Here is a 15,824-nt window from a genome sequence, read left to right on the forward strand (position 1 = left end):
TCATCCATCTTGACTTTGGATTCCATGACATCACCATCTTGCCTCTGGAGCTCCATCCCATCAGCTATCTTGCCTCTAGGTGCTGTTGGGGAAGCCATCTTGCCTCTTGAGCTCTGTCCCATCAGCCATCTTGCCTCCAGGGATCCATGGTGTTGGCCATCTTGTCTGTTGATTCTGTGGTGACTGCCATCTTACCTCTGGGTCTCTGTGGCATCAGCCATCTTGCCTCTGTGGCTCTGTGGCTTCAGCCATATTGCCCTAGGACTCATGGCATCAGCCATCTTTCCTTTGAGGCTCTGTGGCATTGGCCATCTTGCCTCTGGGGCTCCATGGCATTGGCCATCTTGCCTCTAGGTTCTGTAGGGTCAGCCATCTTGCCTCTGGAGCTCCATCCTGTCAGCCACCTTGCCTCTAGTTTCTGTTGGGGCAGCCATCTTGCCTCTTGAGCTCCAGCCCATCAGCCATTTTGCCTCCAGGGAGCCGTGGCATCAACCATCTTGCCTCTGGAGCTCCATCCCATTGGCCATCTTGCCTCCAGGTTCTGTAGGGTCAGCCATCTTGCCTCTTGGGCTCTGTCCCCTCAGACATATTGCCTCCAGGGATCAGTGGTGTCAGACATCTTGCCTCTGGGTTCTGTAGCTTCAGCCATCTTCCTTCTGGGACCCCATGGCATAGGCCATCTTGCCTCTGAGGCTCCGTCCTTGTGCTTTGCATCACCTGCACTTAACCCGTTGTGCTACCACCCAACTTTCTCAAAATCAGTGTTTTTACAATAAACAGAAGGCTGTATTTTTTTTCTTTCCACTTTGTCATGGCTACTTCTTATATTCAATTTTTGGTTTTCAGTTGTATATGAGATACTAGGTTGTATGAGGCCCATCTTGATTTTATTCAGGTATACGCTGTAATAAAAGAATTATGAGGTTTTATCCTAGATGTATTGAGTTATCTGAGAATATCATAAAAGTGATTTTACAAAGAGAAGCATCTCATTTTGCTTCTATTACAATTTAGAAAGAAGTTTGACTTTAACAAGAAAAATAAGTAGCTTAAAAATCACTTAAATGTATTTTTTCTCTTGGTTAAAAGAAAACCTAGGAGAGTCACCCCAAGGGCCATGTGGTCATCATGTACAGGACCCTAACATCTGGTGCTTCAAAAGACTTGACTTATAATAAGTATAGTATAGTCACCTCATGGTACAGTACAGCTGCTGAAACTCCAGCTATTGCCTCTCCATCAAGGCAGCAGGGAGGGAAAAATAAAAAAGAAGAATGCCCCATCTTCTCAAGGTGACTTTCCAGAACACAAGACTACTTATATTTATAAGCTCTACCTAGCTGCAAATGAGGCTTAGAAATGAGGTTATTTTTAACTGGAGGGCTATGTGCCTACATTAGGGTACAGTATCAGAGTGAGACTTAAGAATAGCAGGAATCAATAGAAGGCCCTAAAAGCTTCCAGCAAGTAGAAAAAGTTCACATTAAAAAATAAAAAGTCACATTTAACTGATCTGGAATTCCCAGTGCAGTGCTGGAAGCTCAAAGATGTGGGACAAAATCCTTCCACTGAGAACTGCACACCCAGGAACACCAGCAACTGGAGGGCTTTGGTCTTTCACAGAATGTGCCATTCACCAAAATGAAAGCCAAATCAAGGAGAGGCCCCGGGCCCCAGAAACAAGCCAAGCAAGAAAAGAAGTGGAGAAAATCCCCAGGGCCATCGCTGGTTGAAAAGTTAGCACAACTGTACTGTACACAATTGAGAAGGGATATTCAAACCAGTATGAAAAACAGGTAGATAAACTAAGCAAGAAAAAATGAAAACAAGCATTAATCTAGAGCAAAGGAGGGCTGTACCGCATGCTAAGCTCTGGATGGGACTTAGCCCGCACTGCTAATTAAAGCTCCCACTTCTGGTTTTACCCAAAACTTGATGTTGAGCTATACAGGCAGACAGAGAAAGGATAAGTGTATGTATTTGGAGGGGTCCAAAAACTAGAATCTAAGTTTTCACAAGATAATTCTTAAAACAGAAAATAGTAATAATAATGGGTAGTTCCATACAGCAGAAACTAAGAAATACATACAGAAGCAGCAAAAGAAATAACTAAAAGATTGGCGGGGGAGGAAGTGGGCCAAGTGGTGGCAAGCCTGTATGAGTGCAGACATTACCATGTGCAAGGACTCAAGTTCAAGCCCCCAGTCCCCACTTGCAGGGGGGACACTTCACTTGTAGTGGATGAAATAGTGCTACATGTGTCTCTCTCTCTCCCTTTCTTTTTTCTTTATTAATATTTATTTATTCCCTTTTGTAGCCCTGGTTTTTATTGTTGTGGTTATTGTTGTTGTTATTGATACCGTTGTTGTTGGATAGGACAGAGAAAAATGGAGAGAGGAGGGGAAGACAGAGAGGGGGAGAGAAAGATAGACACCTGAAGACCTGCTTCACTGCTTGTGAAGCCACTCCCCTGCAGGTGGGGAGCCGGGGGTTCGAACCGGGATCTTTATGTCAGTCCTTGCTCTTTGCACCAGCTACACTTTACCCACTGCGCTACCACCCAACTCCCTCTCTCCCTTTCTATCTCCTCTTCCCTGGCAATTTCTCTCTGTCTTATCAAATAATAAATTAACAAGTTAATTTTTAAAGGATTAAGAGGGGGAAGTGAGAATTCAAGATGGAAAGAGATGAAGAATGAAAGATAACAAACTAGTCTTTTATGTTAAACCCCTTCTAATACTAGTGGTTTGCTAAACAACACAAAGGGGATAAACTTAAAAGAAATACATTGTTGCCAGATCAATCTGGGGTTACAATCTCCCCTAAAGCCCAGCCTGCAGGCAAGGTGATGGGGGAGGAAGACATCTTACACACTAGCCAAATACAATAATTCTTCCAAATGAGAATTGGAGGGCTGGTAAATGTTGTGAGTCCGCACTTGTCTGATTCAGCTTCATTTTAGCCTCACACTTGAATGATAATTTATGTTCAAAGCCATTTCCCCTCCGAGCTGGGAAAATGTTGCTTCATTATTTTCCTTGTATCCAATTTTGCTGATGAGGAGTATGATACAAATCCAATTCTCATTCCTATGTGGAATGGGCTGAATAATAGTGTCCCCCTCCAAAAAAAAAAAAAAAAAAAAAAAAAAAGACATGTCCAACTCCCAACTTCTAGCACCTGTGAATGTGTCCATATTTGGAAAGAGGGTGTGTATATATAAATAAAAATCTCAAAGTAAGACCCTTGTGGATGGACCCTAAATCCGAAGACTTGTGTCCTTATAGAAAAGAGAACAAAAGGGTCCAGGTGACGGCACACTCTTTAGCACACAAGTTACCATGTGCAAAGACTTGAGTTCAAGCCCCCAGTCCCTACCTGCACGGAGGAAGCTTCACGAGCAGTGAAGCAGTGCTACAGGTGTCTCTCTCCCTTTCTATATTCCCCTCCTCTCTCAGTTTCTCTCTGCCATATCAAATATAAGGAAAATGAAATAAAGAACCAAAAAATATCTTTAAAACAAATAAGATGAGAGACCAGAGGCACAGAAGATTGTACAAAGATGGGGACAGAGGTCAGAGTGAATGCCCCTGCTCCAAGGGAGAAAGAGAGAAAGAAAGAAAGAAAGAAAGAAAGAAAGAAAGAAAGAAAGAAAGGAAGGAACCTTGCTGACAGACCTCTGACACCCAGAACTACAACAATATTTCTGTTGTGTCAACTTGCCTCCTGAGTGCTCCTCTGTCAGGCAAAAGTGAGAGCAAGGTAGCCAGAAGTGATAGTGAAAAGGCCTGTGTGATTTCAGGCAGCCACTGAGGAGTCTGTGGGTCATGGTTTAGCTTCTCGTTCCCAGAGACTTACTGGAAACCACCCACCTGCCTCCCTCCCTGCCCACCTGGGAAGCTTGACCTTTTTCATCTGAACAAAATGGAGGCAGAGGGATGGAAAACAGAGCAGGCCTTGCTGAGACCTGGTCCTGGGTGCAGTCTGACCAACCTCCAGCATCCTCCTTCTCAGCCAAGGCCCAGAGGAGAGCCAAGGTGAAAAGGTTCTGGTCCAGGCTGGGCGCCCAAATCCCTGGGACCTGCCCCACCTCCCCAGGGCAGGCCTAGTCCAGGGGGTCCTGAACCTGGTCAACCACAGCCAGAGAATGAAACCCCAGTCTCGCACACCCTGCCTGTTCAACTCAAATCCATTTCCCTGTTGACACAGGAACATTTTGGAGACCGTTAATCTTCATTGTGGATGGATTTTCTGTCAATAGCTAACTCCTTGCCTCAGCCCCACCCCAGCCTTTCCATCAAGCCCTTAATGAGCTGTAAACAAAACCCGGCTGGGCGGTTTTGGGGGGGGGGGGGTTCTGAGGAGCTTATAGAGTCCTGGCTCCAGGTTGGGCTACACCCAGTACATTTGAGAATCTGATTTTTCTCATCTGGTGGAAATAAGGGCACGACAAAGGGAGTGCAGGGAATGCACCCCAGTCTCTCCTCATGCCCCACCCCAATAGTGCCAGTCACTTACTTCCCTGGATTCAGGACTCTGGAAGGCACAGAGATACAGGACTGAGAGACAGTGCGTCTCCTGGCGGCCGTCCTTGGAACTTAGCTGCCAAAGTGTGAAGCCTGCTTTTCTATACAAGGGGGATGGGTGGGGACCTCAGGATTGTACCCAGGGTGTGCGCAGGGTCCAGAAGGCTTGGAAGCCCCCAAAGACAGTCGAGGCCTGAGGTCAATCAGCTCTGTTCTACACTCTGGCTTGCCCTTTCTGCCCTGGGTTGTCACCCCCAGGGTCACTGTTTACCCGTACAGCAGGGGGTAAAGAATCTCCCTGTGTGGGGACAGTGGAGAGATCTCGCATGAGGTGGCCGTGCTCCGTCCTGACCCCTGACCCCGGGGGTCTCCATCGGCACCCCCAGATGCACACACCCGTGCCACGAGCAGCAGCAGACTCAGGAGTATCTCTGCAGCCCGCCTGGATGTTAACACGCAGGGAAAACTTCAAGGAAAACATACAGCTGATGAAAATTTAATGCTATATGTAACAAAGTAGAATGAATATTTAATCTGCGCTTTTATGCGAAGCCACATAACCAGGCAGCCCCACGTTGCAGCGCGATCCTCCCCGCCCGGCCGGCAGCGAAGCAGTTAAACTGCTGGCAACAAGCAGCTCCTAATAAACACTCGGCTAATTCTGTAGGAAAAGCACTAATTAGAAAAGCAATAATAATCGATGTAATTGCTCTAAATTACCCTCCTAACAGAGAACCGGCGCTCGGCACCGGGAACGCAGCTGCCGCCGCCCAGCCCCGCGCCTCACGCCTCCAGCCTCCAGCCTCGCTCTCTGCTGCCACCTGGCGGCCAGCCTGCGAAGCTTCGACCTGGCCACTGCCAGCGCCCGTGCAAAGCCTGTCGCTCGTGCGCCACCTGGTGTCCATGCCGCTGCATTGTCCTGCGGATCGGCAGGTGCCCTCTGGACTTGGCAGGTGCCCTCTGCCCTCTACCTCTCTCACTGCCGGCTGCAAGCAAGGAACCTGCATCACATAGTCATATTCAATGGAGAAAGAACAAAGACATAATAACATATAGTTCTGTGCATATATCCCCAGTAATGTGTTTATCTCAGTGAAGGATGTGCAGAGCCTGTTTCCCACACAAATAGAATTGAGTCCCAGGGAAGAGTCCTGGAGGTAACCCACAGAAAGAATCTATGCTTCACTTGAGATCAAGGTGGGATACTACTCAGCTGTTAGAAAACGACTTCTTATGCCTTGTCTTGGATGGAGCTTGAGGAAATCACATGAAGTGGGATGAGTCAAAATAGGAAGGGTGGATATCGGATTATGTTATTCACAGATGGAATTTAAGAAATCAGGAAGTAAAGAAAGTGAAGACACAAAGTAAAATTGGACTGGGTTTGGTGTATTGCACCAAAGCAAAGCTTCCTTCAGTGTTCTGGACTCCTATGTGGTGTGGGGTGGCATACCTGGGGCTCAAACCTGGCTCTCACATGTGCAAAAGTAGATCCCCTCCCAGATGGGCTAGTTCATAGACCCAGCCATGAGGCGGCAGGAGAGCTTTTGATTTGGCCTGAAAATAGCACAGGCACTGTGTCAATGCAGTGGGCTTGTAGGGCATTGATGGCATCTTATGAAATCCCTTAGAATAGTTGGGCTTCTCAAGGGGTGCTGGCGCCCCTGGCCTGTGTCCCTGCTCGGATGTGGTGCCAGCCTCTGCTCAGTCCCACGCTTTCCCCAAATGCTGCCTCCCATATCAACACACACACACACTTTTCCCTTATTGTCACCAAAGTTATCCCTAGGGCTTGCTGCGTGCATGAATCCAACACTCCAAGAAGCCTTTTTTCCCCTTTGTTTATAAAGACTGAAATGAAGAGGAAGGGGCTGGTTGCTGAAGAATCTGTTAAAGTGCCCAAGTTTCTGTGTGCAAGGACCTGGGTTCAAGCTTGCATGGAGAAAGCTTCATGAGCAGTGAAGCAGGGCTACAGATGTCTCTCTTTCTCCCTATCTGACCCCTCTCTTGTCCTATTTCTCTCTGTCTCTATAATGTTTTTTTAAAAAAGGTGTTTTTTTAGTTTAAAAAGAAAAAGAAACGGAAAGAGAATAGGGAGAGAGAGAGGTAGAGAGACATCTGTAGCACTGCCTTACCACTTATGAAGCTGCCTCCTGCAGGTGGGGGCCAGGGGCTTGAATCCAGCTCCTTGTACATGGTAATGTTTGGGCTTTATACCTGGTGGGCTTCTGCTTGCCCTCCCCCTTTATTTGTATCTGTCCTACTTTGCCCAACCTCCCTCATTCATCCTCACGTTTGAAGTAGCACCTGCCACATAAGATGAATTTACTCAATGTGCAGTCAAGGCTAAATTAAAGGAGTTGTAAATTCACAAAGAAATGAATCTCTAGTGGTGGGGTCTCAGGCAACATGCACCTTGTAATGGAACATGGCAAAGGCTGGGTCACAAATGAATACTAGACAACACTTGTAGAGTGATGGGCCTTCTTTGTATTAAGCTTTCCTTTCATCTGTTTGTTGCTTTCATATTATCAGAGACAGACCAGAGCAGCACTGTACCACCTGTGGTGCCAGACATCCAGGTGGAGGCTCTGGCAGGCAAGGTGCCTATCTTCTACCTGCTTAGCCAGCTCCCTGGCCCCTGGGGCCTTCTGTGAGTGTCCCTCATCTCCATCTTAAACCAGTTGGTTGGCTTGCCTTCCCACTAGAAAACACGTTCATTTTCTGCAAAATATGGTGTTCCTCGGGCCTCCTCAGCAAAGTCTCCCTCGCAAATCACTGCCCCCATCTTGAGGTCCTCAACCTGACTGTCTTTGGCCCCGCTAATGGAAAAGAGTAGTCTCCAATTCCTGAGCCCTGGGGTATCAGGTCAAATTATCCCACTGCCTCCCACCCATGCGTGGCCAACACTTGACACCGCCTCTGTGCCCAGCTAGACAAAGGCCCTCGGGCCGCCATTGTATCTGCCAGGTTCACGGGCAGGCGGACACAAAAGCCCGATGAATTCTTCATGGCCTTCGGAAAGGGCACTCCCCTCGCTCCTTGAGTGGGGGCCACCTAGGACATTATCTTCCCCAGCGACCTGCTTCTTCTTTTCTCCAGTCTTTGAACTGAACTCCCGGAATCTCCTACTCCCAGTCTCCTCCCCTTAGAATATGCAAGCTAGGTCAGGGCAAGGTCACCCTAGAATCCAGAGAAACTCCCTTTACTCCATCTTTCTGCCAAGTCAGGGCACCTGCTGCTGAGCAAAGCTGCCAGGAGTCATCAAGCCAGCCCGTGGCTCTCGGTGTCCTCCTCCCACCTTCAGGAACAGTCTCCCATGTGGAAAAGCCTGGAAAGCCAGCAGAACACCCCCACCTGCTCCCGCTCGGGGTTTTCTCCCCGTCCTGCAGGACCCAGTCTTAAGCGGACAGGAGTCTGCACAGCGCCCTCTGCTGGTGAATACAGGCAGTGTACGGACTGCAGGCACCTTGCCTGGTTCTGGCTCCCATGCAGGTACAAAGAGCCCACCCTCCCTCCCTTCCTTCACCAAAGAAGGCCTCAGAGGAGAAGGTGCCAAACTCCTTCTCCAGAAACTGGGGGGCTTAAGGGGACTTAACCCGGGGGAGGGTCTGGGTTTGATAGCTATAAATGTGCTTTTAAGCCCACAGAGTTTAATGCCACAGTCCATTTCAAGTAGCCAAGGGGTCATTTGCCACATGATTCTGAGGGTGGAGAAGACAGAGTGGCATGGGGAAGGGTGGCCTAAGGCTGAGCCAAACAGAGCAGGAACTATACCACATGTCCCCAGAAATCCTTCCGGAAGGAAATTCCTTTGCCACAGGGACCCAAAGAGAAATGGGACAAGGGGTGCTCAGGGGCAGGGCTAGGACAGGGGCAGCAGATAAGCAGCCTAGGCCGGGGACTTGATGTGAACCTCTCCAACCTCTGCAGCTCAAGGATCATTAGATGAATTAGCTGATTGTCCAAACAACGAATGAGTTTCACTTACAACTTCTCCGTGTCTCCAAATGTGGCAGAAACAAGGCATCCCTGACATGTGTTTCCTCAGAGCCCCAGATCTGAGAAGACAAATTTAATTAGCCGTCAATAATTACTTTAAAAGGAGGGGGGGTAAGAGACAGCATGATGGTTCTGCAAAAAGGCTTTCATACCTGAGGCTCTGAGGTCCCAAGTTCAACCACCAGCACCATCATAAACCAGTGCTAGTAGTGTTTTGATCTGTCTCTGTGTGTATCTTTCTCTCTATATATCTCTCTCCCTTATTAATATATATATACATATATATATATATATATGCCGGGTGGTGGTACAGCAGGTTAAGCGCACAAGGCGCAAAGGGCATGACTGGTGTAAGGATCCTGGTTTGAGGCCCCACTCCCCACCTGCAAGGGGGGTCCCTTCACAGGCAGTGAAGCAGGTCTGCAGATGTCTCTCTTTCTCTCCCCCTTTCTGTCTTCCCCTCCTGTCTCCATTTCTCTCTGTCCTATCCAACAACGATGACAACAATAACAACATTAATAATAACAACAATGATAAACAACAGGGCAACAAAAAGGAAAAATAAAATAAATGATTTTTTAATTTAAAATATATACATATACATTTAAAAACATTTTTAGGGGGGCAGGCAGTGACATACCTGATTTTAAGTGCTTGTTTGCATGAGCAAGGACCCAGATTCAAGCCCCTACTTCCCACCTGCATGGAGACTTCACAAGTGGTGAAGCAAGTACTGCTTCTCCCTCCCTCTCTATCACCCCCACCCCTCTCAGCTTCTCTCTCTGTCCTATTGGTAAAGGGGGAAAAGGAAGATCACAGCCACCAGGAACAGCGGATTCCTTATTCTGACACTAAGCTCCAGTGACACCTGGTGGCAATTAATGAGTAAATAGATGAATAAAAACATGTTTTATTTGATAGAACAGAAAGACATTGAGAGGTAAGGGAAAGATATGGAGAGAGGAAGGCACCTGCAGTACTGCTTCACCACTTATGAAGCTTCCCCCTCCCGGTGGGGGCCAGTCCCTACCTGCAAAACCTGGTTTGCCAGACACCTGTCCTAGTTTCCTATTGTGGAGTTATGTGGAGTTATTGTGGAGTTATGTGGAGTTATTGTGGAGTTATCGTGAATAAGAAACCTCTACACCAGGACACTGCTGACAGCAGTCACCCTACACAGAAGGGACAGGGCAAGGGACAGCCACTGCCTAAGAGGGTTCGCTGTCAGGCTCAAGTCTCCTGGTGACCTGTTCTTTCTGCGAAACTGGACCACTTGCAAGTTACAAGTCCCAGCACACAGGTCCACAGACTGAACACCACCTGCCCACAGGAGCCTTCCTCCTGCAGGAAGCCTTCCCTGACCAGAGAAGCTCATAAGACCCAAACATAAACTCTGTTACCCTACTCCTTGGTACTGACCTTGCTTTGTCCACCAAAATGTGGCCTGAGCAGAGAGGGCATAGAGAATGCAGAAAAGGCTAGGTGAGCATCAGGACCCAGATCTGGAACCAGTCCCTGTGCGTTTCCTTCCCAGAACCTAGAAGGGTCGCCTGGAAGACAGACTGGGAGCCACATATCCGGACAGGACAGAAAACGAAATCCGTTTAGTCATTAGCACCCCATGCCTTGAGCACCTGTATCTTGAGTAGGGAGACTGGTAGGTCTCTCTGCTTGCAGTAGCTTTTCTGAGGGATGCAGCCCCTGACTCATTTCTTTCTCACAACTGCAGGCTGCAGACCCATTCGACCCCCACCCCAGCCTGTCAGCCCATCTGGTCAGCCTTTTTACTGACTACAGGTTTTCTGGAAGACACTGGTCAGCATGAGAGATTTTCTCTCCCTTCATCCTTTCAGAAATCACCCTTTTATCCACATTTACCTTCCTGCTTCTGAACTGACCACTCTCCCACTGTCAGAGTTGCCTAAAGCCAGCTAGCCGCCATCCACTGTCTGGAGTGTACCGCCACCTAGTGGCAGCCTGGTGCCTAACAGTTCCACTGCTGAAATTTCCGTGAATGAAGTCTTAACCCAACAATGGCCATATACTAGGCATTATGTCAAGCCATTAAAAGCAAGCAGAAGATTAAGGGGGGAGGGGGGGAATAAGGTAGACATACAATCACATAAAAAATAATAAAACACCCAGAAATAAATTTAACAAAGGAGTTGAAAGAACTGTACAGTGAAAGCCATGACACGAGAGAAATAGATGACATGAAAAATGGAGAGATGTCCTCCAAAGGGAGGCTGGACAACATGCTCTATGCTACACGAAGATGGGTCCTGATATTGGGGCAGCTTGGAATGTTCCTACTCATGACCACAGAATGTGAGCTCAGATCTACAGGGATGCAGAGGTCACATAGGCTCCTAAGCTAATTATAGGCCCCAGATCACATCAAATCGATGGGGTCTACAGCCAACAATATTTATATACCTTCTCTATATTTGGGAGGTACTCTCTTCCCTGATCCAGCTTTCTGGTCCTTTTTCCAGCCATGACATCATCTCCCCAGACAATAACTTGGATCTGCCAGCATATCAGATTTCAGGCAAAAAAAAAAAAACTAGTATAGCCACAGGCCCTTTGGAATATAACTAAAATATGCCTAGTAGCTGTCTACAAAATGGAGGACCCCACAATTCTTCATCTGCACTATTCTGGCCTTTAGGTTCATGACTGGTCAACAATTTGTTTGGCTTTGTATGTTAACTCTCTTTTTAGCCACCAGGTTCCAGATGCTAGCATGATGCCAACCAGACTTCCCTGGACAGACAACCCCACCAATGTGTCCTGGAGCTCCGCTTCCCCAGAGTCCCACTCTACTAGGGAAAGAGAGAGGCAGGCTGGGAGTATGGATCGACCTGTCAACTTCCAAGTTCATTGGGGAAGCAATTACAGAAGCCAGACCTTCCACCTTCTGCATCCCACAATGACCTTGGGTCCATGCTCCCCGAGGGATAAAGAATAGGAAAGCTATCAGGGAAGGGGACAGGATATGGAGTTCTGGTTGTGGGGATTGTGTGGAGTTGTACCCCTCTTATCCTATGGTTCTGTCAATGTTTTCTTGTTATAAATAAAAAAGAAAAGAAAAATGGAGAGATATCTCATACTGATGGAGTAGAACAACTAATGTAATTTTTTATAATTTTGTTAGGGAAATTAGTAGTTTATAGTACAGTTGTTGACACATGGGTACAGTTCCACATCTCCTCATGATAAGAATTAATATTGCTATGTGGTTACCTTACCTAAATCATTATACAGATTCAGTGAAACCTCTATCAAAATTTGAGTGGAAATTTCCACAGAAATAGAACAAAGACTACTAAAATTCATATGAAATCGGGAGGGGGAACCCTAAATATTTAAAGAAATTCTGAGGGGAAAAGAAGAAAAACGCAAGTGTAACGCATTTCTTTTTTTTTAAGGCTTTTTAAAAAATGTTTATTTATTTATTCCCTTTTGTTTCCCTTATTGTTTTATTGATATAGGACAGAAAGAAATGGAGAGAGGAGCTGAAGACAGAGAGGGGGAAAGAAAGATAAACATCTGCAAGTCTGCTTCACTGCTTGTGAAGCCACTCCCCTGCAGGTGGGGAGCCGGGGCTAGAGCTGGGATCCTTACAAAGGTCCTTGCACTTTTACGCCATCTCCACTTAACCCGCTGATCTTCACCCGCTGCGCTACCGCCCCGACTCCCGGAAGTAATGTATTTCTTAACTTTAAGCTCTATGTCCAATGTATAGAAATCAAAGCAGCATAGTATTGGAGTAAACACAGATTATTGGAACAAAATCGAAAGCCAAGATATATTGACAGTTAACTCAAGACAGAAGAGCCAAGAAAGGTCAGTCTCTTTGATAAATATTGCTGGAAACTGAATAACCACATGCAAGAGTAAAACTAGACCACTATCAGTGAACTCAAAGGGGGAATGAAAACTTGAATGTAAGATCTAAAACCATAAAATAATAAGAGAAAACACAAGTGATGTGAAATTGTACCCTTATAATTTATAATCTTCTAAACCGATAAACTCATTGACATTGGCCTTAGGAATGTCTTTGGGGATTTGACCCCAGCAGTAAGGGAATAAAAACCAAAATAAATAAGCAGAGACTATATAAAAAAGGGGGAGGGTTCTTCCATCATGAAGGAAGCATTTCTGACGTACTGCTTCATTTTTTATGTTGGCTTTCTTTATGCCACCAGGGCTATCACTATAAATCCACCACAGCTATGTTTGTTGTTGTTTCTTTCTATTTTATTGGATAGGGCAGAGAGAAACTGAGAGATGGGAGGAGATAGAAAAAGTAACAGAAAACCTAAGACCTGCTTCATTGCTGGTGAAGCATCCCCACTGCAAGTGAGGAGTAGGGAGTTCAACCCAGATCCTTGTGCGTGGTACTGTGTGCACTTAGCTGGGTGTGCTACCATTCAGCCCCCTCACAGCATGTATTTTGCAGCATTATTTGTGAAAAGTAAGACATGGAGGCCACCTGTCCACAGACTGACAGACGAATGAACAAGATTCAGTATGGACGTGTACACACGCTCACGCACCAGCTGTTCCACTTGAGTACAAGGACACCTACCACTTGTGACGGTATCGACATACCTTGAGTGCATGGTGCTAAGTGAAATAAATCAGATGAGAAAAAAGAAGTAAATAAGATTCTCCTTTTAATATACCATGAGATCTTTTGATTGCAAATTTTTCAAAGTACTTTTGGCTCCTGGCACTTTTCCAGCTGCACTCCTCGACTCTTCCCAAAAGATTTCATCAGTCTTTCCAATGCAATGAAATCTTCTCATGTATAGTTCTGTCCAGTATCTCTTTCTGAAAGCATATATAATCTTACATGGATTTTAGGGTCATATATTACTATCACAAGAAAAACATCTGCAAAGATTAGAAACAGTTTATGTCATGTATATGTTATAGTGACTGGGTGTTTGTACATCTAACTGCATATCTTTGTCTAGGGCTCCAGGGATTGAATCCAGGCACTTGTACATGTAAAGCATGCACTCTACCACTGAGCTATGTCTTCAGCTCTTTAAATGCACATTTTTTATATTCCATACCACTCAATCGGTGTCTTGTTGTTGTTGTTACTGTTGTTGTTGTTATTGTTTATCTTGTTGTTGTTCCTCAAATTAAATAAGTTTTTTGATGGGTAGGAACTTTCTTTTTTATATGTATTTATTTATTTACTTATTCCCTTTTGTTGCCCTTGTTGTTTTATTGTTGTAGTTATTATTGTTGTCGTCGTTGTTGGATAGGACAGAGAGAAATGGAGAGAGGAGGGGAAGACAGAAAGGGGGAGAGAAAGATAGACACCTGCAGACCTGCTTCACTGCCTTTGAAGTGACTCCCCTGCAGGTGGGGAGCCGGGGGCTCGAACCGGGATCCTTACACCAGTCCTTGAGCTTTGCGCCACCTGCGCTTAACCCGCTGCGGGCTACCACCCGACTCCCAGGAACTTTCTTTTACATGCTGACCTTACCTGTTGTGGTTTTCCTATGGGCCGTAGGTTCCACTCTACACCTATTTTTGAACACTTTTAAGTCATAAAAAAACATGTGCCAGGAAAGAATAAAGATGGTGGTTCTTGGATTTAGAGCCGCGCCTCCATGGCCCTATCTTTACCATAAAATTAAAAATTAAATAAAAGGTGGGAGGGTGGACGATAGTGCAGTGCGTTAAACGCACATGGTATGAAGTGCAAGGACCGCTGGAAGGATCCTGGTTTGAGCCCCGGGTCCCCACCTGCAGGGAGTTTGCTACACAATCAGTGAAGCAGATTTCCATATGTGTCTATCTTTCTCTCCCCTTCTCTGTCATCCCCTCCTCTCTCAATTTCTCTCTGTCCTTTCCAACAGCAACAGCAATAACGGCAATAATAATAACAACAACGATAAACCACAAGGGCAACAAAAGGAAAAAAATGGCCTCCAGGAGTAGTGGATTCGTAGTACAGGCACTGAGCCCCAGTGATTACCCTGGAGGCAAAAAAAAAAAAAAAAAAAAAAACAAGGAAAAAAATTAATCATGGAGAGGAAGACAACACTTAAAAATTTTCTAAAATTGGGGCCAGGTGATGGCACGCCTGGTTGAGGGGACACGTTACAATGCACAAGGACTAGGGTTCTAGCTCCCAATTCATACCTACAGCAGAAAGTTTTGCGAATGGTGAAGCAGGGCTACAGGTCTCTCTCTCTTGCTCTCTCAAGATTTTATTTATTTACTTATTAATGAGAAAGGTAGGAGTAGATAGAGAGGAAGAACCAGACATAATTCTGGCACATATGCTACCAGGGATTGAACTTGGGACCTCATGCTTGAGGATTCGGTGGCACCTTATGCACTGTGCCACCTCCCGGACCACAAGTGCCTCTCTTTCTTTCCCCCCTTTCTATCTCCCCCTACCTTCTTGATTTCTGGCTGTCTCTGTTCAATAAAATTTTTTTAATTAAATTTTTGGCGAGTTGGGCGGTTAAGCGCTTTTGCACAGAGCTCAAGGGCTGGTGTAAGGATCCCGGTTCAAGCCCCCAGATCCCCACCTAAAGGGGAATCGTTTCACAGGCAGTGAAGCAGGTCTGTAGGTGTCTATCTTTCTCTCCCCCTCTGTCTTCCCCTCCTCTCTCCATTTCTCTGTTCTATCCAACAACGACGACATCAATAATAACTACAACAATAAAACAAGGGCAACAAAAGGGAATAAATAAAAGATATTAAATTTTTTTTTCTAAAATCAACAGAATATGTACTAAATGTTCTAAAATCAACAGAATATGTACATAGTATCCCTGTCATAAAAAAAGTAAGATGAAATCTTGGGGGCAGGTAGTGGTGCACCTGTTAAGTACTCAGATTACTATGAGCAAGGTCCCAGGTTCAAGCCCCTGCTCCCCACCCAAAGCAGTGAAGCAGGTCTGCAGGTATCTATCTATCTCCCTCTTCTCTCTCTGTCCTACCCACTAAAATAAAATAAAACAAAACAAAGATTTTAAAAGTCAGGAGAGAAAATAAGATTATCTTTAAATGACCTCCTAATACAAATATGAAAACCAGAAAACTCTAGGGAGCTATCTTCTAAATACTTAGATAACTGCCAAGCTACAATTGTATAGCCATCAAAAATTTTCTCAAAACACAAGTAGAACCTGAACTAGAGTTGGAGTATTGCACCAAAATAAAAGATTCTGGGGTGGGTGGGGGGAGAATACAGGTCTAAGAAGGATAACAGAAGACCTAGTGGGGGTTGTATTGTTATATGGAAAACTGAGA

General features: G+C 45.8%; 1 long non-coding RNA gene across 1 annotated transcript in view; it reads right to left on the reverse strand.

Moving 5' to 3' along the window:
* The window catches only part of LOC132533019 (uncharacterized), a 68,248-nt gene that overhangs the window by 16,157 nt on the left and 36,267 nt on the right, over window positions 1–15,824 (reverse strand). The window contains exon 2 of the long non-coding RNA XR_009544901.1: window positions 8,518–8,587. This is a non-coding gene — a long non-coding RNA (uncharacterized LOC132533019). The remainder of the gene's footprint in view (window positions 1–8,517; window positions 8,588–15,824) is intronic.

Source organism: Erinaceus europaeus, chromosome 15, assembly GCF_950295315.1.
Source record: "Erinaceus europaeus chromosome 15, mEriEur2.1, whole genome shotgun sequence".
Classification (NCBI taxonomy): Eukaryota; Metazoa; Chordata; class Mammalia; order Eulipotyphla; family Erinaceidae; genus Erinaceus; species Erinaceus europaeus.